This window comes from Ranitomeya imitator, chromosome 5, assembly GCF_032444005.1.
Source record: "Ranitomeya imitator isolate aRanImi1 chromosome 5, aRanImi1.pri, whole genome shotgun sequence".
Taxonomy (NCBI): Eukaryota; Metazoa; Chordata; class Amphibia; order Anura; family Dendrobatidae; genus Ranitomeya; species Ranitomeya imitator.
In genome coordinates this window covers 469,369,890-469,396,125 of record NC_091286.1, presented here as the reverse complement: position 1 = coordinate 469,396,125, position 26,236 = coordinate 469,369,890, and the positions used below count along the sequence as shown (strand labels likewise).

Below are 26,236 nucleotides of genomic sequence, written 5' to 3'. Positions count from 1 at the left end.
TATCGTAAACCCAAGCTGATCATCTTGTGACAGTCATACTGAGAAATGTTGATGTGTTCCCAAGTGGAAGAGTGAGAGAGGGCATGTCTGTTATGGTAATTTAGAAGTTCTTTTACCGTATATTCATTTATAATGAGTGTCAGACCCCACTGAGAGGTAGGCCATCAATATCGAAGTTATAGACAATCCCTTAACATTGAAAGGTTAATTCATCACTGTAGTAGGGCCCTATATTTTATAGTGTTCTGGGCTACTCTGTATATATGCACAATTCATCCTGTTAGAATTTACTGCACAGCATTTCTTTCAGCATTTATTCTTCATTATTTATGTATTTACACTGCTTCAGGACTATTACCTCACCCCAATCACTTCTCATTCTCAAGCTTCGCTGCTCATTTTCCAATCAGATCTGTCAGACTGTGATTTACCACAATCCTGCCGCTCATAGGAAGACTCCACTTATTAGCCATAAGCCAGCGTGCACAAGCGATGTGCCAGATCACGGTACACCTGACATCAATGAAGCATGATGTTCTCACATCTTGCAAAGCAAATGTGCCGGAAAATAAATAGGCCAAGAATTGCTTGTAGCTACAAATGGCAAAGACCTAAAAGGTATCTGTGAGTACAGAAAATGTTTTGTACCAATGTGAAGAATGAAACATTTTAAGCCATATCTATTATTTGTAAAGATAACGTGGACTCCAAGGCGAAACTTCTGAGCTGATTTCTAAGAATTAAGCGTGTTAGGTCAGAAAATGGAGGTTAGAGTTTGGCTTTGTTATCCCAACTTTCAGGCTCTCATTAATAAAACCCATTTCAGCCTTTCTCCTGTGTATCATGATTTTGGGCTCTGAATGGGGAAAATCTACACTACAGTCATTTATTTCCAGATTATGTATCCATCTGCTCTAGGTAGTAAAGTTACGGCAGACGTTAGTAATGATCTTGCAAGGCTCAGAAAGTAATATATGGCTGCTGCATTCTATATGCATACATTTCACTAGCGCTCTTAAGCACTGTAATTACAAAGTACTCATAATAAAGTGATATAAAGGCATTGTAATAACATACTCTTTTTCACCAGGCTTAACCCATTAAAATATGATCTTGGTATACTTGAGCAGAATAAATGCATGGGTGGTTTAAAGGTCCTTTGTATCTTTATGGTAGCTGAAGTTTGGGCACATGTTCATTATTCATCACTCACAATTACTATAGCAGAATTCTATTACAATAGCACATGTTGGAAACACAGATCTAAAAAAATATATTTTCTGGCAATCTATGCGCCATGCCATTCAAATCTGAATGATACAAGCTATGACCTCAATTTATGAAGTCCACCGATGATCACACAGCTTTTGATGAGGGGATGTGTTGGAGTCACATGCCACTGGTTCATTAAGAAGTTCACACCTCTTAAAAGGAATCTGTCAGCAGGTTTTTGTAATGTAATCTGAAGGCAGCAGGAGATAGAGGCAGAAACACAGAATTCAGGAATGTGTCATTTGTCAAAGTGAGAACACTTGTTTACTAACTGTGAAGGATATATCACTAAGTGATTAATATTGCTGAACTAGTGCTGCCTTCCCCTCCTCACTCTCTATGGACTTTATACACATAGAGCCCACTGTGGGTGGGGTTTGCTTTCACAGCTCTGCTTCATTCTAAATATAAAAGCTCTGATTGTGTCAGAATGTCTGCACCCAATAATCTAGGTGTTACATTGTTGGATTCTGCTTATCATTAACTAATATTGCTGTTCACAGGTGAGGTAGAAAATCCCGCTGCAAGATTCCCTTTAAGGAGTCAAAAGCATCTGACAAAGGGCATGCACCTCTGTGCAGCTCAACAAATATGTGGCATAAAGTATGCCACAACGGATCATGAATTAGACGAGCTGTGGTATCATGCCCCCTTGCACACTATTTTGGTGCAGCTGGGTGAAACTGGTGTGGAAATGGCAAATGTTACAACAGTTTTGGTGTCTTCACATTAAAAAAAAAATGAGAGTATACAAAGCGATTTATGCCAGAATTCTGGTGTAATCACTTCGATGAGTCAGGCCCATTGTATATAGCAAAAGTAGAGCACTGAAATAGCTTGGTACAGTGCGTATTTGCACTATTTGCATTATTCTCCTCAGTATCAGTCCCTGAGAAGATTAATTAAAAAATGGATTTGCTTCATGATTCACACTGAATCAGAATGATTTTCATTATGGGAAGCAATGTGTAAAAGCTTTTTATTAGCTGGTAAATATGCCCTAAAGGCTAGAAATAATGCTACTCCTTATGGATACTTGAATGACAGCTTAACCCCTTTAAGACATATGACGTATAGGTACATCTGCAGGAGACCTCTGTAGTTGTCATTGCCGGATTACTATGAACATCGCCCTGTGGCCGGTGCTCAAAGCAAATGACCATTTTAGCTACACATAGCTGAAGCCCTACTATGTGTAGAACAGGCGATCGTACGATTGCAGCTTCTAGTCTCCCATGGAGAATAGTGAAGCAAGTAAAAAAAAGTTTTCAGAATAAAAAAAAATCAACTTTCAAATCACTCCCCTTTTGGCCCATTCAAAATAAAACAAAAAAATACAAAATACACATATCTAGTATTGCCACGTTCAGAATCACCTCATATATTAGTATATAAAAATAATTAATGTGATTAGTAAACGGTAGGGTTGAGCGAAACGGGTCGAAATTTTTCAAAAGTCGCCGACTTTTGGCAAGGTTGAAACCCGACCCGACCCCAGTGTGGGGTCGGCCATGAAGTCGGCGATCTTTTGAATCTAGAATCGGAATTCCGATACCGATTCCCGATATGTTTAAGATATCGGGAATTGGTATCGGAATTCAGATTTAAGTGTAAAATAAAGAATTAAAATAAAAAATATCGCAATACTTACCCTCTGACGCGCCCTGGTACTAACCGGGAACCTTCCTTCCTTAGAATCAGCCTTCCAGGACCCTGCGGTGACGTCGTGGTGACGTCGCGGCTTGTGATTGGCCGCGCGAGCGGTCACATGGGCGGCCGCGCGGCCAATCACAAGCCGCGACGTCACCGCGACGTCACCGCAGGGTCCTGGAAGGCTGATTCTAAGGAAGGAAGGTTCCCGGTTAGTACCAGGGCGCGTCAGAGGGTAAGTATTGCGATATTTTTTTTTTTAATTCTTTATTTTACACTAAAATATGGATCGCAGGGCCTGAAGGAGAGTTTCCGCTCCTTCAGACCCTGGGAACCATGGAAACCCAATGCACTGCATTGGGTTTCGGGTTTCGTCCGACCCCGACTCCGACTTTTTTATAGGATCGGCCGATTTCACTCGACCCGACTTTTTCAAAAGTCGGGTTTCGTGAAACCCGACCCGATCCTATAAAAGTAAAGGTCGCTCAACCCTAGTAAACGGCGTAATGAGAAAAAAAGTCAAAATGCCACATTGTATTAACATTAGTGATGAGCGAGTGTACCCGTTGCTCAGGTTTTCTCAAGCATGCTCGGGTGGTCTTCAAGTATTTGTTATTGCTCTGAGATTTAGTTTTCGTCGCCGCAGCTGCATGACTTGCGACTGCCAGATGGCCTGAACACATGTGGGGGTTGCCTGTTTGTTAGGGAATTCCCACATATATTCAGCCTGTCTAGCAGTCGCAAATCATGCAGCTGCCGCGACAAAAAATAAATCTCCGAACACGCCAAAATACTTGGAGGCCACCCAAGCGTGGTCAGGGAAGCCCGAGAAATCAGTATACTCATTCATCACTAATTAACATGCAATAATGGGTGATCAAAACATTGTATCTACCCCAAATTGGTATCAATAAAAACATTAGCTGGGCACGCAAAAAATAAGCCCTCAACCAGCTCCAGATCACAAAAAATGAATGTGCTACAGATCTTCGAAAATGGTGACAATTTATTTTTTATTTTTTGCAAAATTAAGATTTTTTTTAACCACTTAAATAAAAAATATCCCATACACATTTGGTATCTTCAAACTTAAAATGACCTGCAGAATCATAATAGCCTCACAGTTATAGCATTTAGTGAACACGGTAAAATAAAAAATTGTGGAATTGCACTTTGTTTGCAATTTCACCTCACTTTGAATTTTTTTCCCGTTTTACAGTATATATTTACCTATATGGAAAAAACAGTGGTGTCGTTCTCAAGTACAACATCTAGTCCCGCAAAAAACAAGCCCTTGCATGGCCGTATTGATGGAAAAATAACAAAGTTATGGCTCTGGGAAGAAGGGGAGCAGAAAATGAAAACTCAAAAATGGAAAAACCCAGCGTGGTAAAGGAGTTAATATAAGTAATCTGAACTACCAAATAATCTTTAAGAATCTGCGGGATGCACCGATTAAAAGGGAGAATATATCATAATAAGCTGGAATACAATCACTATATTTTAAAAAAGGCCTTTAATGCATTGTATGTTGGAGATCCTCAGCATTATAATTTTACACACGACTCTTCTACCCTTTCTAGTTTATATTTTAAATCTCCCATGACTTTCATTTATTGAAAGGCCAATGTTCATCCCATTTAACATTTCATCTGCATTTGTTGATTTTGTTCTCTGCTTCTCTATGTTTCAGATGGATAGATGGCTATTAGCAAAATAACTTTGACCATTTTATAAACATGATGTTTTGACAAATATGTTCTCCAAAATGTCAATTTCATGTGGATTATTCCTCTGTCTATCCTTTTAAGTAAGCTTTGTGTTCATGGCAAAAATAGCAATCTTTGTTCTTTTGTGTTTTCTCGAGTTGTAAACAGACATACCGTAGAATGTGGCTTCTGATTATTCTCTGAATGTGACCATATACTGTATTTTGCGGATTATAAGATGCAGAGGTTTATAAGATGCACCTCAAATTTTGGGGAGGAAAAATAGGATTTTTTTTTTTAATAAAATGGTGTATGCAATTACCTGCTTAACTGGGGGGCAGTGGTGGTGGTGGTGCGGGGTCCAAGGTAGCAGGGCCGCTAATGGTGGAGGCAGCAGATGCTGAGGGCTCAAGGCTGGTAGGATAGGATGTTCAGCGCCAGCAGGAAACAGGCCATGACTGCGAGTCTCAGATTGGTACAATGAGGTGTTCAGTGGTGCCGGGGCTTCACTCACATTTTGTGACAGCCCGGAGCCCCGCACCTTCCATACTTTGTAATGCACTGGACTCCAGGAAAATGGCCACAAGAGGCAGTGCATGCGCAATTGTGATCTCTACAACTGAGATCTCGTGAGATGAGATCTTGGCACCGAGATCTCAAATTGTCAGTATAGCCCCCTCACCGCCGAACACCTACCAGCTTGGGGCCTGCATCCATCACCCAACTCCTGCCTCTGCTGCCGCCAGAAGCTTTAAGCAGCAGTGACTCTGGGATCCCGCTCCACAGCAGCCGGTGAACTACACCGCATGTACAATAAGATGCATCCCATTTTCCTCAAATGTACAATAAGATGCATCCCATTTTCCTTATAATCTGAAAAAAAACAATGCATAAGATAGCTGTCAGCCTAACATTTGTTTGGCAGACAGTTCATTCTCCCTCTTTCCTTTTCACATGCATGCTCGGCTAAACATGGAGATTCAGAAGTCAACAGCTGCCAGACATTCAGCATGCTTAAGCCTTTCTTACCGTTTTTTATCTGCCATGAGGGAGTGTTGGACCACCACCATATATAATACATGATCATTTAGCCCCAGAAAAGTGGGTGGGCTTGGCTCACATTGATCTAATGTGAATAGCAACCTTAAATATCGGACCAACTATTGAATAGCTATACATACAGATACTAAACTGATACAGTTCTTGTGATACATTAGGAAGACTTGGTACAACACTTGGTTATCTTTAGAAGTTGGGTAAGTGCTGTAAGGGGATGAAAAGTCTACCCCTTTAAGCTTTCTACGCAGCTATATGTATAAATATATTGTATGCAATGTATTGTATTAAGGTTTGTGTTAGGGAGAGCGTAATGTCCATTTTTGGCCACTAGAAGAGGACATTCTAGTATGTTTAGTAAGGATAGGTTTCCACACTATAGATAGTTAAAACAAAGGAGGTGTTTACTGGGATAAGGCAGGAGTAGCTTCCTGGATAGAGTTAATCGGACCAGGGTGCCAAACCGCCTGTGTGGGCTTAAGTGCCCAGAATGATAACAGTGACCATGCAGTGTTGATTAAGGGAGAAGCCCAGCCATCCGCAGCATCAGGCCTGAACAGTAGTAGGCCAGTATAGCAACAGGTAAAGAAGTTTAACCCCTTAGCGACCGCCGATATGCCTTTTAACGGCGGCTGCTAAGGGTACTTAAACCACAGCGCCGTTAATTAACGGCGCTGTGGAAAAAGTGAATAGCGCCCCCCAGAGTCGGATTTTCTCCGGGGTCTCGGCTGCTGGGGGTAACCGAGACCCCAGAGAACATGATTCGGGGTTTTTTTTACCCACCCCGCATTTGCGATCGCCGGTAATTAACCGTTTACCGGCGATCGCAAAAAAAAAAAAACGCGATCTCTTTTTAATTTCTCTGTCCTCCGATGTGATCGCACATCGGAGGACAGAGAAAAGGGGTCCCAGGTGGCCCCCCAATACTTACCTAGCTCCCCCGGTGCTCCTCGTGTCTCTTCAAAATGGCGGGCGCATGCGCAGTGCGCCCGCCGGCCGGCCCCGCGAGAATCTTTGGGGTCTCGGCTGCCGGGGGTAGCCGAGACCCCAAAGAGCATGATCGGGGTTGGTTTTACCGACCCCTATTTTGCGATCGCCGGTAATTAACTGTTTACCGGCGACCGCAAAAAAAAAAAAAAAAAAGTAAAGTGTAATTCTCTGTCCTCTGATGTGATCGCACATCAGAGGACAGAGAAATAGGGGGATTCGGGGACCCTATCATACTCACCTGTGTCCCTGGATCCTCTTGCTGCTCCTCCTGGCCGCCGGCAGAAGAAAATGGCGGGCGCATGTGCAGTGCGCCCGCCATCTGTCTCCATCTGCCGGCCAGCAGGAGAACAGCAGTTGGGGCTAAAAGTAGGGTTAGGGTTAGGGGTAGGGTTAGGGGTAGGGTTAGAGGTAGGGTTAGGGTTAGGGGTAGGGTTAGGGGTAGGGCTAGGGTTAGGGGTAGGGTTAGGGGTAGGGTTAGGGGTAGGGTTAGGGGTAGGCTTAGGGTTAGGGGTAGGGTTAGGGGTAGGGCTAGGGTTAGGGGTAGGGTTAGGGCTAGGGTTAGGGGTAGGGTTAGGGGTAGGGTTAGGGCTAGGGTTAGGGCTAGGGTTAGGGCTAGGGTTAGGGTTAGGGCTAGGGTTGGGGCTAAATTTAGGGTTAGGGTTGGGGCTAAATTTAGGGTTAGGGTTGGGGCTAAATTTAGGGTTAGGCTTCTTTCACACTTACGTCGGTACGGGGCCGTCGCAATGCGTCGGCCCGACATACCGACGCACGTTGTGAAAATTGTGCACAACGTGGGCAGCAGCTGTAGTTTTTCAACGCATCCGCTGCCCAATCTATGTCCTGGGGAAGAGGGGGCGGAGTTACGGCCATGCATGCATGGTCAGAAATGGCGGATGCGACGTACAAAAAAAAAGTTTCATTGAATTTTTTTTTGTGCCGACGGTCCGCCAAAACAAAACTGATCCAGTGCACGACGGACGCGACGTGTGGCCATCTGTCACGATCCGTCGGCAATACAAGTCTATGGGCAAAAAACGCATCCTGCGGGCACATTTGCAGGATCCGTTTCTTGTCCAAAACGACGGATTGCGACGGAATGCCAAACGACGCAAGTGTGAAAGTAGCCTTAGGGCTAGGGTTAGGGTTGGGGCTAAAGTTAGGGCTAGGGTTGGGGCTAAAGTTAGGGTTAGAGTTGGGATTAGGGTTAGGGTTTGGATTAGGGTTGGTATTAGGGTTAGGGTTTGCATTAGGGTTACGCTTGGGATTAGGGTTAGGTTTGGGATTAGGGTTAAGGTTAGGGTTGTGATTAGGGGTGTATTGGGATTAGGGTTAGGTTTGGGATTAGGGTTGAGATTAGGATTAGGGGTGTGTTGGATTTAGGGTTTTGATTAGGGTTATGGTTAGGGTTGCCATTAGGGTTGTTTTGGGGTAAGGGTTGTGATTATGGTTAGGGTTAGTGATTAGGATTATGGATCAGGTTGGGATTAGGGTTAGGGGTGTGTTGGGGTTAGGGTTGGAGCTAGAATTGGGGGGTTTCCACTGTTTAGGTACATCAGGGGGTCTCCAAACACGACAGCCAATTTTGCGCTCAAAAAGTCAAATGGTGCTCCCTCCCTTCTGAGCTCTGCCGTGCGCCCAAACAGTGGGTTACCCCCACATTTGGGGCATCAGCGTACTCGGGATAAATTGGACAACAACTTCTGGGGTCCAATTTCTCTTGTTACCCTTGTGAAAATAAAAACTTGGGGGCTACAAAATCTTTTTTGTGGAAAAATATATATATTTTTTTATGACTCTGCATTATAAACTTCTGTGAAGCACTTGGGCATTCAAAGTTCTCACCACACATCTATATAAGTTCCTTGGGGGGTCTAGTTTCCAAAACGGGGTCACTTGTGGGGGGTTACTACTGTTTAGGTACATCAGGGGCTCTGCAAACGCAACATAACGCCCACAGACCATTCTATCTAAGTCTGCATTCCAAAATGGCGCTCCTTCCCTTCCGAGCTCTGCCGTGCGCCCAAACAGTGGTTTACCCCCACATATGGGGCATCAGCATACTCAGGATAAATTGGACAACAACTTTAGTGGTCCAATTTCTCCTGTTAGCCTTGTGAAAATAAAAACTTGGGGGCTACAATATCTTTTTTGTGAAAAAAAAAATATTTTTTATTTTCACGACTCTGCATTCTAAACTTCTGTGAAGCACTTGGGCATTCAAAGTTCTCACCACACATCTAGATAAGTTCCTTGGGGGGTCTAGTTTCCAAAATGGGGTCACTTGTGGGGGGTTACTACAGTTTAGGTATATCAGGGGCTCTGCAATCACAACATAATGACCACAGACCATTCTATCAAAGTCTGCATTCCAAAAAGGCGCTCCTTCCCTTCCGAGCTCTGCCGTGCGCCCAAACAGTGGTTTACCCCCACATATGGCACATCAGCGTACTCGAGATAAATTGGACAACAACTATTGCAGTCCAATTTCTCCTGTTACCTTTGTGAAAATAAAAACTTGGGGGCTACAATATCTTTTTTGTGGAAAAATTTTTTTTTTATTTTCACGACTCTGCATTCTAAACTTCTGTGAAGCACTTGGGCATTCAAAGTTCTCACCACACATCTAGATAAGTTCCTTGGGGGGTCTAGTTTCCAAAATGGGGTCACTTGTGGAGGGTTTCTACTGTTTAGGTACATCAGGGGCTCTGCAAACGCAACATAATACCCGCAGACCATTCTATCAAAGTCTGCATTCCAAAACGGCGCTCCTTCCTTCTGAGCTCTGCCGTGCGCCCAAACAGTGGTTTACCCCCACATATGGGGTATTGACGTACTCAGGAGAAATTGCACAACAACTTTAGTGGTCTAATTTCTCCTGTTACCCTTGTGAAAATAAAAATTTGTGGGCAAAATGATCATTTTTGTAGAAAAAATGCAATTTTTTTTTTCCATGGCTCTACGTTATAAACTTCTGTGAAGCACATGGGGGTTCAAAGTGCTCACCACACATCTAGATAAGTTCCTTAAGGGGTCTAGTTTCCAAAATGGTGTCACTTGTGGGGGGTTTCCACTGTTTAGGCACATCAGGGGCTCTCCAAACGCGACATGGCGTCCAATCTCAATTCCAGCCAATTCTACATTGAAAAAGTAAAACGGCGCTCCTTCACTTCCAAGCTCTGCGGTGCGCCCAAACAGTGGTTTACCCTCACATATGGGGTATCAGTGTACTCAGGAAAAATTTCACAACAACTTTTGTGGTCTAATTTCTCCTGTTACCCTTGTAAAAATAAAAATTTGTGGGCAAAAAGATCATTTTTGTAGAAAAAATTCGATTTTTTTTTTCACGGCTCTACATTATAAACTTCTGTGAAGCACATGGGGGTTCAAAGTGCTCACCACACATCTAGATATGTTCCTTAAGGGGTCTAGTTTCCAAAATGGGGTCACTTGGGGGATTCCACTGTTTAGGCACATCAGAGGATCTCCAAACGCGACATGGCATCCAATCTCAATTCCAGCCAATTCTACATTGAAAAAGTAAAACGGCGCTCCTTCACTTCCAAGCTCTGCGGTGCGCCCAAACAGTGGTTTACCCTCACATATGGGGTATCGACGTATTCAGGAGAAATCGCACAACAACTTTTGTGGTCTAATTTCTCCTAATACCCTTGTGAAAATAAGAATTTGTGGGCGAAAGATCATTTTTGTGTAAACAAAAGCGATTTTTTATTTTCACGGCTCTACGTTATAAACTTCTGTGAAGCACTTGGGGGTTCAGAGTGCTCACCACACATCTAGATAAGTTCCTTAAGGGGTCTAGTTTCCAAAATGGTGTCACTTGAGGGGTTTCCACTGTTTAGGCACATCAGGGGCTCTCTAAACGTGACATGGCGTCCGATCTCAATTCCAGCCAATTCTGCATTGAAAAAGTCAAACGGCGCTCCTTCACTTCTAAGTTCTGCGGTGCGCCCAAAAAGTGGTTTACCCCCACATATGGGGTATTGGCGTATTCAGGAGAAATTGCATAACAAAATTTATGGTTACATTTCTGTTTTTACACTTGTGAAAATAAAAAAAATGGTTCTGAATTAAGATGTTTGCAAGAAAAAGTTAAATGTTCATTTTTTCCTTCCACATTGTTTCAGTTCCTGTGAAGCACGTAAAGGGTTAATAAACTTATTGAATGGGGTTTTGAGAACCTTGAGGGGTGTAGTTTTTAGAATGGTGTCACACTTCATTATTTTCTATCATATAGACCCCTCAAAATGACTTCAAATGTCATGTGGTCCCTAAAAAAAATGGTGTTGTAAAAATGAGAAATTGCTGGTCAACTTTTAACCCTTATAACTCCCTAACAAAAAAAAATTTTGTTTCCAAAATTGTGCTGATGTAAAGTAGACATGTGGGAAATGTTATTTATTAACTATTTTTCGTGACATATCTCTCTGATTTAAGGGCATAAAAATACAAATTTTAAAAATTGCAAAATTTTAAAAAATTTTCGTCATATTTCCGTTTTTTTCATAAATAATCGCAAGTAATATCGAAGAAATGTTACCACTAACATGAAGTACAATATGTCATGAAAAAACAATCTCAGAATCAGCGGGATCCGTTGAAGCGTTCCAGAGTTATAACCTCATAAAGTGACAGTGGTCAGAATTGCAAAAATTGGCCCTGGTCATTAAGTACCAAATTGGCTCTGTCACTAAGGGGTTAAGACATAAGCAATGACAGTACGGTGACGCCAATGTGGCAACTTATCGCATTGGCTGATGACCTCAGATCGTTGTGAAACAGCTGAGGGAATGCTCAGAAGCAGTGAGCTTGGACCCGGAGCATGCCGTGTCACCACAAGAGACAGCACAGATGGGCAGGTCGCTAGCCATGTGGTAACCGACTTCGGAAGCTGATACTCTCATGTCTGGAAACAGAAACAGACTAGGAAAGGTCTAACCATAGCAGAGCTAAACGGAGGATGCTGAAGAACCATGTGAGATGGTCTGACCCGGGTATGTGCTGTGTGATAGAGAAGTGTAGGGAAAGAGGAAGAAATGTTCAATGTGGAACCTGATGAAAATGCTATGAAGAATATGGATGTGCTGCGTAAGGTTAATAGTGAAGTTGTTCATTTGAAAGTTGAAGTGGACCGTGTCTCTATTTATGCAGAACCGTAGAACGGGAACCTACAGCAGAGCAGAGAGGAGCCTGATGGCGCAGAAAGTGAAGCCACAGGTGTGCAGAGTATTGGACACTATTTTCATGTGATGGGAGGCCAGGGCACAGAGGCCCGGTGTCCTCAGCCATGACTACACAATATTTCTGAATGAACTAGTTTAATTGTCTTTTACATGGAAAACCTATCAGTTTTTATACATTACACTTCACTTTCCCTGTGAGGGCACTGTGGAGAATTGAATACTTGCTGTTAGCCACTTTGTGTAGTGATCCCCAAAGCTAGACGCTCTACTGTTATTATTATGTTTGTCCCTCAATAAACTTACACCTTTTTGTAGAGATTAGATGTGCCCGTCATGAGATTTACAGTAGTAGCCATATACAAATCAGGCTGAAGGTGCACTGGGGGCGTGTCAATGCTCTTCAAAGAATCCTTTCATGTGCATTGACACACCCCAGTGTACTTTCAATCTGATTTGCATATGACTTCTATGTTAAATTTCTCATGACAGGCACATTGGATTCATAAAAAAAAATATATATATTATTTAGCCCAGGCACCTGTACAACCATAACACTAATTCGATGTGCACAAAGGTGCCGACAGGTTGGCTTTAAAAAACGTAATTATGTGTTCTGCTTCTCTCTAGTTATGTGACATCAGTGTAAAGTACTGTAGCTTTTGCACAGTGAAAAAGTGAAGGTTAAGATGCTGAATATTTACTGGCAATGTGTCATCGTTCTTAAGATTAATACATTCAGAATGTGTGCTATGAGAAAACCTAAAAATCTCTTTAATCATTTCCAAAGTGCTTTATCAACTCGATGTGGACGCTGCTGTGAAATCAGACGCATCTTTTCCTCTTTTTTTATTTATTGCCTTCAAAAGATGTTTACATTTTTTAGGATTCAAATTTTTCGTTCTGCCGATGCCTTTGCATCCCTGACTTTTTATAGTGCTGATTCCAGAGACCTGAAGATGGAGCCTGCTTGGAGATAAGCAATATAAAGGTTTTATTATTGGTATGTGAAGAGAGATTTTTGTCATGATAGATAATCATTGACTTCTAACCCTTCTCTCATTCCTGAGAAACAAACTATTTCCTAAACGCAAGGTAAATTTGCAATCCCATTACCTCTCTGTCACTCTAAATGATAAATTCCCTGGATAAAAAAAACTATATTATTCAGGTTATCTTCATCATTGTATGCATGTTTTTCACTTTGCTAAGTCAACAGAAGAAGCTATTGTTTTGCAATTGCTGAAAGAGAGAATAAACCATTTTCACATTTATGTCTTTAGACGGTTGTTTAATTATATGCTTCTTATTGAGATTTCTATTTCTTCAGTGACTTGCTCTCTATTGTATTGTTGCATCACATATAATTCATTTTTAGCTGCTACATTTCTTCTCCTGCCGGTGTTGTAAATGTATAGTTTTCTACATTGGAGAAACAGTTGACAAGAAAGTAACATCAGACTAGAATAAATATTTTCTTATATGAAGCATAGTGTACTCGGTGAGCAAAATCACAGTCAGACTCACTTGATGATACGCTACCATTCCAGTATACCTTATCTTCATATACTAGCAATATTCATTTTTCTCCATTACAAGACTGTTAAAATCCAGCTAGTCATGTTCTCATCATGTGTACTGCCATTGTGTGAATGCCGTTATTTGGAGCTGGTAAGGGTACGTGCCCACGATCAGGAATTGCTGTGGTTTTGACGTTGCGTATTTTTTCAGTCAAAACGCAGAGTCCAGATGTTATAGCAAAGGGGATGGAATTTCAATCATAAATAATAAGAATCTTTATATAGCGCAAACATATTCCGCAACACTTTACAGCTTTTTCACACATTATCATCACTGTTCCCATTGGGGCTCACAATCTAAATTCCCTATCAGTATGTCTTTGGAATGTGGGAGGAAATCGGAGTACCTGGAGAAAACCCATGCAAACAGAGGAAGAACATACAAAGTCCTTTCAGATGTTGTCCTTGGTGGGATTTGAACCCAGGACTCCAGCACTGCAGTGCTAACCACTGAGCCACCAAGAAATCCCATGTCCATTATGTGTGTATGTGCACCGGAGAATCACCCGCGGACATGAGGCGTGTCGAGTTCCCGCCTCTGCACAGGGGGAATCTCAAATCATCTCCGCTGCGGTCTTCCATTATTCTCCAGCCGCAGTGGAGTCTGCTCAGCAGGGACGTCGGTCCTAGCATCTAGCTCAGGCTGATACTGGACGACTGGTTACTACTGCCCTTCCAGGCTCTGTCCTTGTAGCCAGCAATGTTCAGCAGCGAGCAGGTCTTTCTGGGTCTAAGTCCTGCTTTTCCCATACTGAGCATGCCCATGGGATGACCTCTCATTGGAGGTCAGGGGTCACATGCTCAGATCCTATTGCGCTTCTATTGGTCCATCTGGAAGATCTTGTACCACTGCCGCTATAAAAGGTTTGCATGGCCGCTCGGCCATGCGCTAGTGTACATTTGAAAATATGTGTGTGTTGATGAGTGCAAGTCGTTCTTTAATCATCCCCTCCCTTTTGTATGACTGCTCGCGTAAGGTGGATGTCTGCTATCTAGCGCCCGGCTGATCTATCAGCAATAAACACACGAAACAGAGTTTAATTGCTGTGACCGCCAGTGCGGCGCCATGCGCTATTAGAGCGCTTTCCTATCCCCAGTCTTGGTGGTTAGTGACGTCTGCCAAAGCGGCATAGCACGCACTCTTGTGCATTTAAGTTATATTTTCAGTTACTCTGACACCCCTTTTGCGGTGTCGAGAGCAAGTGGTCTGAACATACTCTAATCCTGTGTCTTTGGAAACCCCTGAGACTTCTTGCTTGCGCTCTTGGTGCGGTACCGCGGCCCTGTGACGCAACAGAGTTTGCTTCCTTCAGACGGGGTGAAGTTAACCTGTGTGTGTATCCTCATTGTACCGCCATATAGTCCGTCATTACTCAGCAGCAGGTTCCATCTTTGCATGGTGGGCTCCGGGCTGCAAACGCACCTTATACCATCTCTCTTATAATTTGGTGCGTTCCGCTAGCCCTAACAAGGCACATCTCTCAGATATTCAGCATGTCAATTTCTCTTGTGGAAATGCTAGTCTCTGCAACAAAGATTTCATCAATAGAAAGTATTGGATGCGGTAAATCCGCACGGTTCAGTGATCACATGTGGATTTACCTGCATTCAATAGCATTTGGAAGCAGCAAATATACACTACGTCCAAAGTGCTGCTACTTCCGGATCATGTGAACATACCTTAAGTGGTTCAATTTTCACATAACTACACATTTCTGTCACTCATTCAGCTGACCAATGTTCTTCCCGACCCAGCCTCTTTGTACATATATATACAGGTGAGATAAAGACTGAATGTCTTCTCAATGGGGCAGGAGAGCAGACTACTGCTACACACCGCTGTCATGGCACATCTGCCAAGAGAACACAGGATCTGCTGTGAGAACATGCTTAGTCGTTCTTTCCCCTACATTATGTGTCAGGGGATAGTTGGTAATCCCCCCGTACAGATTACCGGTAGATGGTTTTCCAGTTCTCCTGATATCAGTAGATTCAGTTGATTTTGCCATTTTGTACAATTTGACATTACCTGTAGATTAATTTTAATTAATAAAGTTTAGTATCTCTAATGAGAATCTGCCAGCAGGTTACTGCCATTTAATCTGAGAAGAGCATAATGTAGGGGTAGAAGGTCTGATTCCAGGGAAGTGACTTCCTCAGCAACTTGCTGTAGTTTCAATGCAATCAGTGTTTTATCAGCAGGATAGTATAAAGGTACCTTCACACTAAACGATATCGCTAGCGATCCATGACGTTGCAGCGTCCTGGCTAGCGATATCGTTCAGTTTGACACGCAGCAGCGATCAGAATCCTGCTGTGATGTTGTTGGTCGGAGCTAGAAGGCCAGAACTTTATTTGGTCGCTGGCTCTCCCGCTGACATCGCTGAATCGGCGTGTGTGACACTGATTCAGCGATGTCTTCGCTAGTAACCAGGGTAAACATCGCAGGGCCGCGCTTAGTAACCCGATATTTACCCTGGTTACCATCCTAAAAGTAAAAAAAACAAACGCTTCATACTTACCTTCCGCTGTCTGTCCTCCGGTGCTGTGCTTTCCTGCACTCACTGTGAGCACAGCGGCCGGAAAGCAGAGCGGTGACGTCACCGCTCTGCTTTCCGGCCGCTGTGCTCACAGCCAGTACAGAGAAGCACAGCGCCGAGGACAGACAGCGGAAGGTAAGTATGAAGCGTTTGGTTTTTTTTGCTTTTAGGATGGTAACCAGGGTAAACATCGGGTTACTAAGCGCGGCCCTGCGCTTAGTAACCCGATGTTTACCCTGGTTACCGGCATCGTTGGTCGCTGGAGAGCTGTCTGTGTGACAGCTCTCCAGCGACCAAACAGCGACGCTGCAGCGATCCGGATCGTTGTCTGGATCGCTGCAGCGTCGTTTAGTGTGAAGGTACCTTTACTACAAGACTAGGTGACAATAGGGATGTTATCAAAATTGCACCAATCAGTCCAATACGTGCTGCATCCCTGGAATCATGCTCACTGCCCCTAATTGTTTGTACTAAATGTCCAACTCGGGGTCTCTATGTGGGGGAGACAGGGCAAAAGCTTAGAAAAAGAATTAATTCTCACCGCCACACAATAATCAAAAAAGCGGTATATCCACCAATCCAAAAACAATATTGCAAAGCAGGGTGTGACTAATATCTAAAAAGTAACTTTTAATATATTACATTAAAAATTGGTATAATTAACCACATACAAATAAAACATAAAGGACTCACAGAAAAAAATTCCCATACAAAGGGAATCTATAAATCACCAATTCCCTGACAGCGTGGACGGGTATATGTGTGGCCGGAATTGTAGGCTCCCCCCTCCCAGATGCTGCGGACGTGAGTGATCTTACCCTTATGGAATAAGAAGTTCAGAGGTGAGATTGTTCCATTTTTTACATTCTGTGTCTCCACATGAGCGACGGAGACAAGATATATGTGGCTGCATACATCTCCACATGATTGATGGAGGTACAAGATTTGTGGTTTGTTAACTATATATGTCACGTGCTCCCTGGTAGGAGGTTTTTTCTTCCCTTTAGAGATTGACACTGATATGTATATTTAGACAGTCTCAGGGAATTGGTGATTTATAGATTCCCTCACCGCCACACAATAAGAGAAAAAATAATGGATCTACCTGTTGCAATACATTTTTGTCTCCCAAATCATAACATTATGGACATGAAATTACTTGTGTTAAAAGGTAGCTTCAAATCTCAGAGAGACAGAAGAGTCTGGGAATATAAACTGATGACGACCTTTGACAGTTTCACTGCAGGAATAAATGTGTTGCACGGATTTATGTCTTTTTACATCAACTAAGAAACTTGCCCCTCAGACTATGAGGGGTCATCACAACAGAACCAGACCCTGATAAAACAATCCTTATCTAAGAACTGGCCCAATATTTATGGACATAACTGTTTATCACTCATGGTAATTCTGCTTCATGTCATCTGTCTTATCCATGGGTTTTCCTTTTTTTTCTATGCTATGTTGTGCATAAATATGTGATTCTTCAGAATTTCTTTTAGTGTTTGCCTGATGAAGAGACCTGTGTAGTCTCGAAAGCTTGCAATTTGTTACCATCTTTTCAGTTAGCCATTAAAAGGTATCCACCACTGAGGACTCTCTATTCTAAATATTTTTCTATGAAAATTGTACATTCAAACTGAAGGTATCAAAACTATGAGTTAACACATGTGGAATTATATACTTAACAAAAAAGTGTGAAACAACTGAAAATGTGTCTTGTATTCTAGGTTCTTCAAAGTAGCCACCGTTTGCTTTGATGACTGCTTTGCAGACTTATAAATGGGGTTGGGACCATCCGTATTGTTGTGCAGAAGTCTGGTGGATACACAACTGATAGTCCTACTGAATAGACTGTTAGAATTTGTATTATGGCAAGAAAAAAGCAGCTAAGTAAAGAAAAATGAGTGGCCATCATGACTACCTCTTGAAGCTCATCAAGAGAATGCCAAGAGTGTACAAAGCTGTCATCAAAGCAAAAAGTGGCTACTTTGAAGAACCTAGAGTATAAGACATATTTTCAGTCCCTACCTGGCTGTGGAGGTTGGCACCCTAGACTTAAACGCAATGTGGCGCCCTTGCTCCGGTTTATCTTTTATTGTTATTTGTTATTTTGATTGCTGTTGTTGTGTGGCTCTGTAATAATAGCAGGGTGTTGGTTTTGAGGACATTGTTTTATCGAGTTCACTCTCGTTACCCATTTCTTCTTATCACCACGGCATTATGTTTTGGCTTCAGGTCATGTGGTTGGTATCAGTTGCACCCTATACCTATTTAGGGACTATTAGGGTGCATCTAGGGTTAATCGTCGGTGAGCGGGGGTGCCATTTTGCATACAAGCTAGGGTGCCAACCTCTGCTGGTAGGAAGGGTTTAATAGGGTCCATTAGGGCCATATAGGGATATTTTATATTACACAGCACCCAATCACTTTGTTTGCAGGCTTAGGGCCTTTGTGTGTGTTATTGTCTTTTTCTATATTATTAATAAAGATTACAGTTTTAGATAGCACTGACGGCTTTTGAACGCAGGTGATTCCGCATGTGTTCACTGAACTGTGCGGAAACACAATGCACAATGCATTGGATGGGAAATTTATCTTGCAGAGATGGAGCGTCTCCGCCAGATAAATTGACATGCTGCAGTCTCGAAAGACGTGCCGCACGTCCATCTCCGCAGGGAAGCCAGAGGCATCAGTGTATGCATAGTGGAGATGGGATTTCTTCAAATCCCATCAACTATACTGTAACATCTGGCCACTGCGGGTTTGACACTGTGGATAAACGCAGCATCAAACCCGCAGCGTTTACTGACCATGGAAACATACCCTCAGATTTTGGAATTGTCTGAATATTTATCGTTATACAGAGCAGGCTGCATTCAGCTAAGTAGTCAGTCTCTACATGTGCCCATTTCAAATGTCTTTTTAGTGTCTTGGAGAAAACCCATTTTATAGTCCTTCACACTTGCATAAAATGTAGAATTATATATATTCCGTTGCTTTTTAATGACTTTTGTGCTTGCAATCATCAAGTTTAGAGTAGTTATTTTGAAGTTAACTAAACCACAAGTTCTCCCCGTGCTACCAAGGGGGAAAGTATTAATGCATTCATGTCTTCCAATTTTCCAGCATTCAACACTTAGCGTTCAGTAACATTAATCTTTTCTAATTAAAATAAGTTCTGAGCAAAGTATTATATAGACATTGTAATCTGTTCCCCAATGCCAGATGTTACAATGTAAATGCATGTGTACTATACCTGCCCTCAAAGGAAATCGGCCTTTTCAAGGTGTAGAGGAATGATAGAATTGTACAATTGATAGTTTTAGAACTCACAACTCTGTTTTTTGTGAGTAGCTGATATCTTTGAAGACCTCCGGATACTACCCAATATTTAGCACCGATGGTGCCATATGTTGTAGGTATCACATAGTTCCCCTCTTGCCTGATTTGTTAGAAAGAACATTCCTTTTCAGCCCAAAATATTGCCTGCATTTCTATCCATCAAATACACATAGAGGGCTGTATAGGACCTCTGGACATCTAAACCGTCTTGTTTTTTTCTTCTGCTTTGGCGTTAGCAGCCAGAATATGGAAATATCTTTGCTTCACTCTTGGTAAAAGTCCACATAAAATGCTTTAAAATGATATATGAGTCAGTTTTGTTGCTCATCCATTAATTGGTAGAGCGAGAAAGGGTTTGGCTTCATATAATCACTTCTGTTAATGTCTCTCCAGTTGTGTCTCATAAACAGGGACAGCTCACCACTGTGGTCATCTCTAGACAATGGTAAAAGTAATTTCTTGGTTTTTCTTTTAATAACCACAAAGGACCATTTAAGTACATTATAAAGTGAGCTTCCTTTTCTATGACAATTATTATAATATATCAGAATGATTTTTTTTATGGTGGATGGGGCTAGGAACAGCAAATTGGACTGCCAACTTCTCTCTTTTTTAATGTTGCACTATGTTTTCTTGTATCTTGCTTTTGCTCACTTTCTTTTTCATTTCCTTCTTTGCGCTCCCCAAAAGGTCTTAAGAAATTTCAACATTTTTATAAATTTTTATTATTGGCATGTTAGCCACAGTTAGAGTAGTAATTCAGCTTCCTTCTTGAAATCCTGAGCTGTTTTGGGTCACTCAGCAAGTTCTGCTCCCTCCTGCCAATCGGGAACCACATGTTTGCTAGGACGAGAGGAGGAATTCTAAACTTTCTACACAGCTCTCGTTCAGCGCGGTATGTACAGTGGTCAGGAAAACCTAGATGGCAATAGCGCATCTCTGCCTACTTTTTATAATGTCCGGCAGTCTCCAACACCTTGCTCTCTGGTCGTGTAATCTCTGTGCAGCTGCCTAATCTTTAATGATGTTCAAAATGTCATTACAGAGTAATACGTACATTGGATTGATGTGTTAGGTGGTCCGAAAGTACTCAAACATAATTTAGATTGACAGCTGGAAATATTTCAGGACTCGTATCTCACATATGTTTCCCAAAAAGAGTTGTGCGCATAATTAAGGATCACTGGATGGCAAACATTATTCATGGCTCTCCCCATTGTTTGGAATACAAAAGTACTTGGAGTAGAAAAGCTCTGTACCTTCATATGTTTCATTTAATGGGGCAGATATGGTGACAGGCTCACCTTATAAGAATTGAACTCTTTAGCCCTGAAGCAGTTTAGGAGAGCCCTGCAGCAGTTGTTCAAATTCATCGTGGTTCCACCACAGGAATTAAAAAAATTACTATTCAAGGTCAATAAAAAAAGTAGACATATTTTTATAATTTACATAAAAACCATTTAAAGAAGTTGTCTACATTCAAACATTGTGAGCAGAATAGCATGAAAGGTAAAATGACAGCAACAATCACCATAGGTGCGCAGCACTTTATTATGGTTGCCACATGAGGAGAGGAAACATAAGAAGGGAAGCAAGTGACAGCTGTTTCGAGTGAACTACGCTTCTGCTCACTCAGAAGGAGAAAATCGTATCTCCAATTTAAAATATAGTATAGTTCTTCAAGTAATCTAAGTCACTTACCCCATGTGCAGGCATTGCAGTAGCTTAGGTATCCATTGTTGTGATCATTAACAGCTAAGTAATTGTCATTATGTGAGTGGTTGTAATCATGAACACCCAATGTACTGCAATGCCCATCACATGGGGTAAGCGACATTGCTTATCAGAACTATACCGCATTTCTAATTGGAAACAACCTATTTTCCGAGGCATGATACTCTTAGGCAGGAACAGAAGACATCCATGAATTAATATAAAATCCAATGAGTTTTTTAATCAAATATTAACAAACAAATGAATAAAAATAATTATATTATAGTGAATGCCTCAAAAATGTACACACAATGCGCCCAACTTAAAATATAAAATGGTAAAGTAGGCACATAGCATATTGTCAAATAAGAGTTTAAATCTTTACAGACCCAGTGTCTAGTAGGAAAGTGCTATAAACCCCCATTAAGATGCCGGCCAAGTTCACCCTCCACAACTATACCCAAGTTGTAAAATAATATATATACAGATTGGTACGAATGCCTAATACTGCAGTGGTCAACAAAGCACAGGAAATGGCGAGTGTTGTGTCCCATCCCCCCAACCCATATTTCACTTCTCTTCCTAAAAAAACCGTTAAGGTCTCAATACACAATAGACAAACCTTGTCCAAATCTGCCAATATCAATGGGTTTGGCTGACAGTCCAATGTGTAAAATTAGGGGTCCCAACAAATTATTGTCAGACGAGTTAAGATTCCAGCATGTCTGGTTTTGGACTGCCAATCCTTTTTTTCTCTCTGAAATAAGATGCCGTCAAAGATGTCTGGAAGTGGCTCTCTGAAAGAGAACACAGTAGTGAGAACAATCGGCCGGAACCATTAATCGGCCGACAGCTAGATAAAGTCTATGTGGGGGGTTAGTGGTGCAAGCAGTTTATACAAAGCAGAGCCTGCCCACTTTATTCTGCCTCATTGTCTTGCTCGTTGCAGCTTTTTGCTGCTTTGTAGAAGATCCCGTTAAATAGTTTAGAGTGTTTTTGTGTACAATAAGAGATAATTATGAGGTCTCCAGTGTTCCTCTCTGCGGAGAATCAATTTAAATGAGCTCCTGTTAATGTGACAATGTATATAGACAATGTGAAGAACACTTGACAGTTACTAATTACGGTTTGCAGTCACCGGAACCCCACAGAGAAACAAGGCCAGAATGTGGCTAAATTAGAAAGCCGTGTTGACATGTGGGTTCAATCATTTCAATACGTGACAGATAACAATTCCCTCACCGCTTGCACCTTTCTAGATTTAGGCCACTGACATTTTATAAATGCAGCAAAAGAAATGTCAGTAACCATTATTTTTAACTAATAAGAATTGTACCAATATAGAAAAAAAATAATATTCCTGCTGGTATCGTAAGCATGCTTGAAAATGGCACAGTAAGTATACTCATAAGGGTTTATTTCCTCCAAAATAGACTTTCTTAATGACGCGTCATAAATGTTTGTGCATTCGCATTAATCCTCTGGGGAGGGCATGCGACATTATCTTGCCGCCACCAATCCGAGTGACCATAAAGATATTATCACATGCAGCGTTTCATTATAGAGGTTAGACATTTCGAGGTGGTGAGCGGCACAGAGCTACAGCTCAGGGACCTCGCGGCTCCCAAGGCATATGTCCTTAATTGAGATTATGGTTTAGGGGCTGTTATAAAAGCCTTAAGCGTCGTCTTCTGTCTACACAGTCATCGTGGTTGACACTGCTCGTGTAAATGCTGACACCTTATTACAGTAAGAAATTCATTTTTACAGCTCTGCAAACATAATCATATTGGGCTGCACAGAACATTTCATGTTTACAGTGTCGCTTCATTTTGGAAATCATTTTTCAAAAAGAATTACGGAATTTGTTCTGTATTTTCCCCCAAGCTATGGTAAGTGTATATCATGTGTCATTTAGTGTTGATGAATTTGCTGGGCTCGATTATCCCACACAACTAATTATCACAATTTTACCCTTTGTAGGAGTTGTATGAATAGTGACAGCAGAAGGCAGATTATTTCTTAAAATTTTAAATACAGTGAAACCTTTCCAAAAGGTTGTGAATGAGCGGTCATATGTATGGTCATTTCCTGAAAATCAGAGCGTGTACACAGGCTGTCAATAACCACAATGCTGATTCGCTGGTTGAAATTATTTTTCATGAAATTAGGGCTGAAATCATCGTTCTCAGTAGCACACGCAAGATGTGCTGCCAAGAACACAATGTTCTATGTGCACATCATTCTGTGATCAGAAGGTCTAAATGACCGCTGATCGGCAAAAATGGAGCCGATTGTGGCCGTCATCAGCTTTATTCAGACCAGATTTGTAGCAGAAATTTATTTCCCCATATATTATAGATACATTTTAATATATACAGCTCTGGCAAAAATCAAGAGACCACTGCAAAATGTTCAGATTGTCTGATTTTTCTCATTATAGGTATATTTTTGACTAAAATGTAAACTGGTTTTTTTTGTATAAACTTCTGATAACATGTATACGAATTTCCAAGCAATAATTTTTTTTTTTTCTGAAAAAGAGAGATGATCAAAATAAAAAAAACAGTGCTTTCAGACCTCAAATAATGCAAAGAAATCAAGTTCATAATCATTTAGAAACAACAATACTAATGTTTTAACTCAGGAAGAGTTCAGAAATCAATAGTTTGTGGAATAACCATGATTTTTGATCACAGCTTTCATGCGTCTTGGCATGCTTTCCACCAGTCTTTCCCACTGCTTCTGGCGCAAAAATTTAAGCATTTCTTCTTTGATGGCTTGTGACTATCCATCATCCTCTTGATTAGATTCAGAGGTTATCAATGGGGTTCAGGTCTGGAGATTGGGCTGCCCATGACAGGGTTTTGATGTGGTGGTCTCTTAATTTTTGCCAGAGCTGTATATTAAATATAAATGTTCTTCTAGCAGATCATTCCCCATGCCGACCCTTTTTAATGCAAAATTGTGTGGTGGTCTCAAAGACGTATTACTGTATGTATTCAGGGAAACAGCACTGTTTATTGCAGCTCGGCAATAGTACAAAAACAATATAGTTAACAGGTCAAGAATATTAGAAAAATTGCACTGTCAATACTATATTATGGAATTATTGTTTAAGAAGTTTTAAAATTACGGTAAGCTTTACTTTCTGTTTTGTGGGATGAGCTGTACGTTTGAATGACGCTTTTCATTTTATCATGTGATTCACTCGAAAGCGGGTGAAATAATTCCAAGTGCATTGAAATTGCAAAAAAAGTGCAATTCCTCAATTGTTTTTTAAGCTTTGTATTTACCATGTTGACTATACTGTAAAACTGATCTGACAATTTTATTTTCCAAGTCAGTCTGATTTTTCAGATCTCAAACATGTATTTTTGTTTTATCTAAGTGGTGAAAAGAAATATGTGAAAAAAATGCTCTTTTTGTCGCCATTCCCGATACCCATAATGTTTTCATTTTTCAGGATCTGGGGCTGTGTGATGGCCTATTTTTTGCAACCCAAGCTGACATTTTTACTTATATCAATAAAGATGATGTTTGATCGCCTCTTATTACCATACATATTTGTGTAATGTTGTGGTAGCCAAAAAAAGTAGTTCTGTAGTTTGGATTTTTTCTCATTACTCTGTTTACTGATCGGATTAGTTTATTTTATATTTTCATAGATTGGACTTTTACGAATGCAGCAATACCAAATATGAGTATTTTTGTAATTGTTTTATTTTTAATGTGGTAAAAGGGGGTGATTTGAACTTTTGTTGTTTTTTTCATTTGTTTTTACTGTTTACTGTCCTTAATAGTCCCATTTGGGATTGACATCAGCACTGCTATGTATAATGAAAATTACAGTCTCCTATGAATGCCAACTAATTGCTGACTTTCGCAGTGGGCTCATCATGACAAGCACGATCTTCAGCACACACCCAGCTGTCATTGCAACCCAACGGCACCCTGCAATCATGCTATGGGCACGCTGTTGGACACATGGAATGATGCCCCCTCCGGCACGTTAGAGAGCGATGTTAGCATTTAACAGGTTACGAGCTGCAGACTTCATTCCACACACGGCTGTTAGAGGTGGATAATGGCTGACTAAATCAGCCATCATCTGTCAGGAAATATGCAGGCTCAGCGTGCGAGCCCGAATCAATGTCTAGAACATGACATATGACGTAAATGTGTGTCATATGTCGTGAAAGGCTTTAAGTGAAAATGAAAAATATAACTCAACCATACAATCTATTTTTTAAAATTTCGCATATCTTCTAATTGCATCTGTGGTTACATGGTTCTAGAAGTTCGAAGGTTTTCCTGGAAGCTTTAAAGTATTATGATGCAGGGAGTTTGTTCCCCATTCGTATGTGTTGACATGTGGCCAGTGACGTGTTTGAAGGAACAGGATGTCTGGAATCAAAAGTTCACTGCTATAATTGGGTAAACTGTGCCAAGTCTAGGACTGTTTCTTGTTTTGCAAAAAACAGAGCATCTTTACATTATCCTTTTTTACATTAAAGCAAACAATGTTGAGGATACATCTTCAGGGATGACATTGGTGATGGGGATAGAGCTATTCTGTAAGAGAAGGGCAAGCTTTTATTGAAAGAGAGGTTTTATTCAATTTACGAAAACATTGCTGACTTATTAAAAGATAAAATACTACTTTGCTGCCTGTGAGCTATGCACACAATGACATATTCCTAATCACCTATTTATTTGGCACTGTAGACCTATAGCCATAAATGTCATTCTTCTTTCAATAGTACTAGTAGACTGTGTGGTTTTGCTTTTTCATAGGGATCCATTAGGAGGCGGATGGCAGCCAAAAGAAAGATGGCAGGTATTATGGCATATTAACTAAGAATTTATAGAAAAATGTCGATAGAATTTATCACTAGTTGAATGCTACGGCATTGCAGTTTTTCATGTGGATACAGAAATTTTCACTTCATGTGATCAAAATTCTTTTTAATGGAAAATTCAATAAAATATGTTGTCTGTGCAAATTTCCGGTAAAGTACTGAAATAAAGCATTGAAATAATGCATACAGTGCTATTCTACCGGCAGTCCTCTGTGAAGCATGAACAGCATAACTGGAACAATACATCAGTCATTTTTTTTCAGTCAATAACTTTGAGTATTTTAACACTGGCATGTGTTTATTGGTCTTCTGTAATTTAGA

The 26,236-nt window shown here is 41.2% G+C and overlaps 1 protein-coding gene across 8 annotated transcripts in view; it reads left to right on the top strand.

Moving 5' to 3' along the window:
• Positions 1-26,236, top strand: part of NLGN1 (neuroligin 1) — a 1,437,853-nt gene that overhangs the window by 676,720 nt on the left and 734,897 nt on the right. The gene's annotated exons all lie outside the window — the stretch shown is intronic.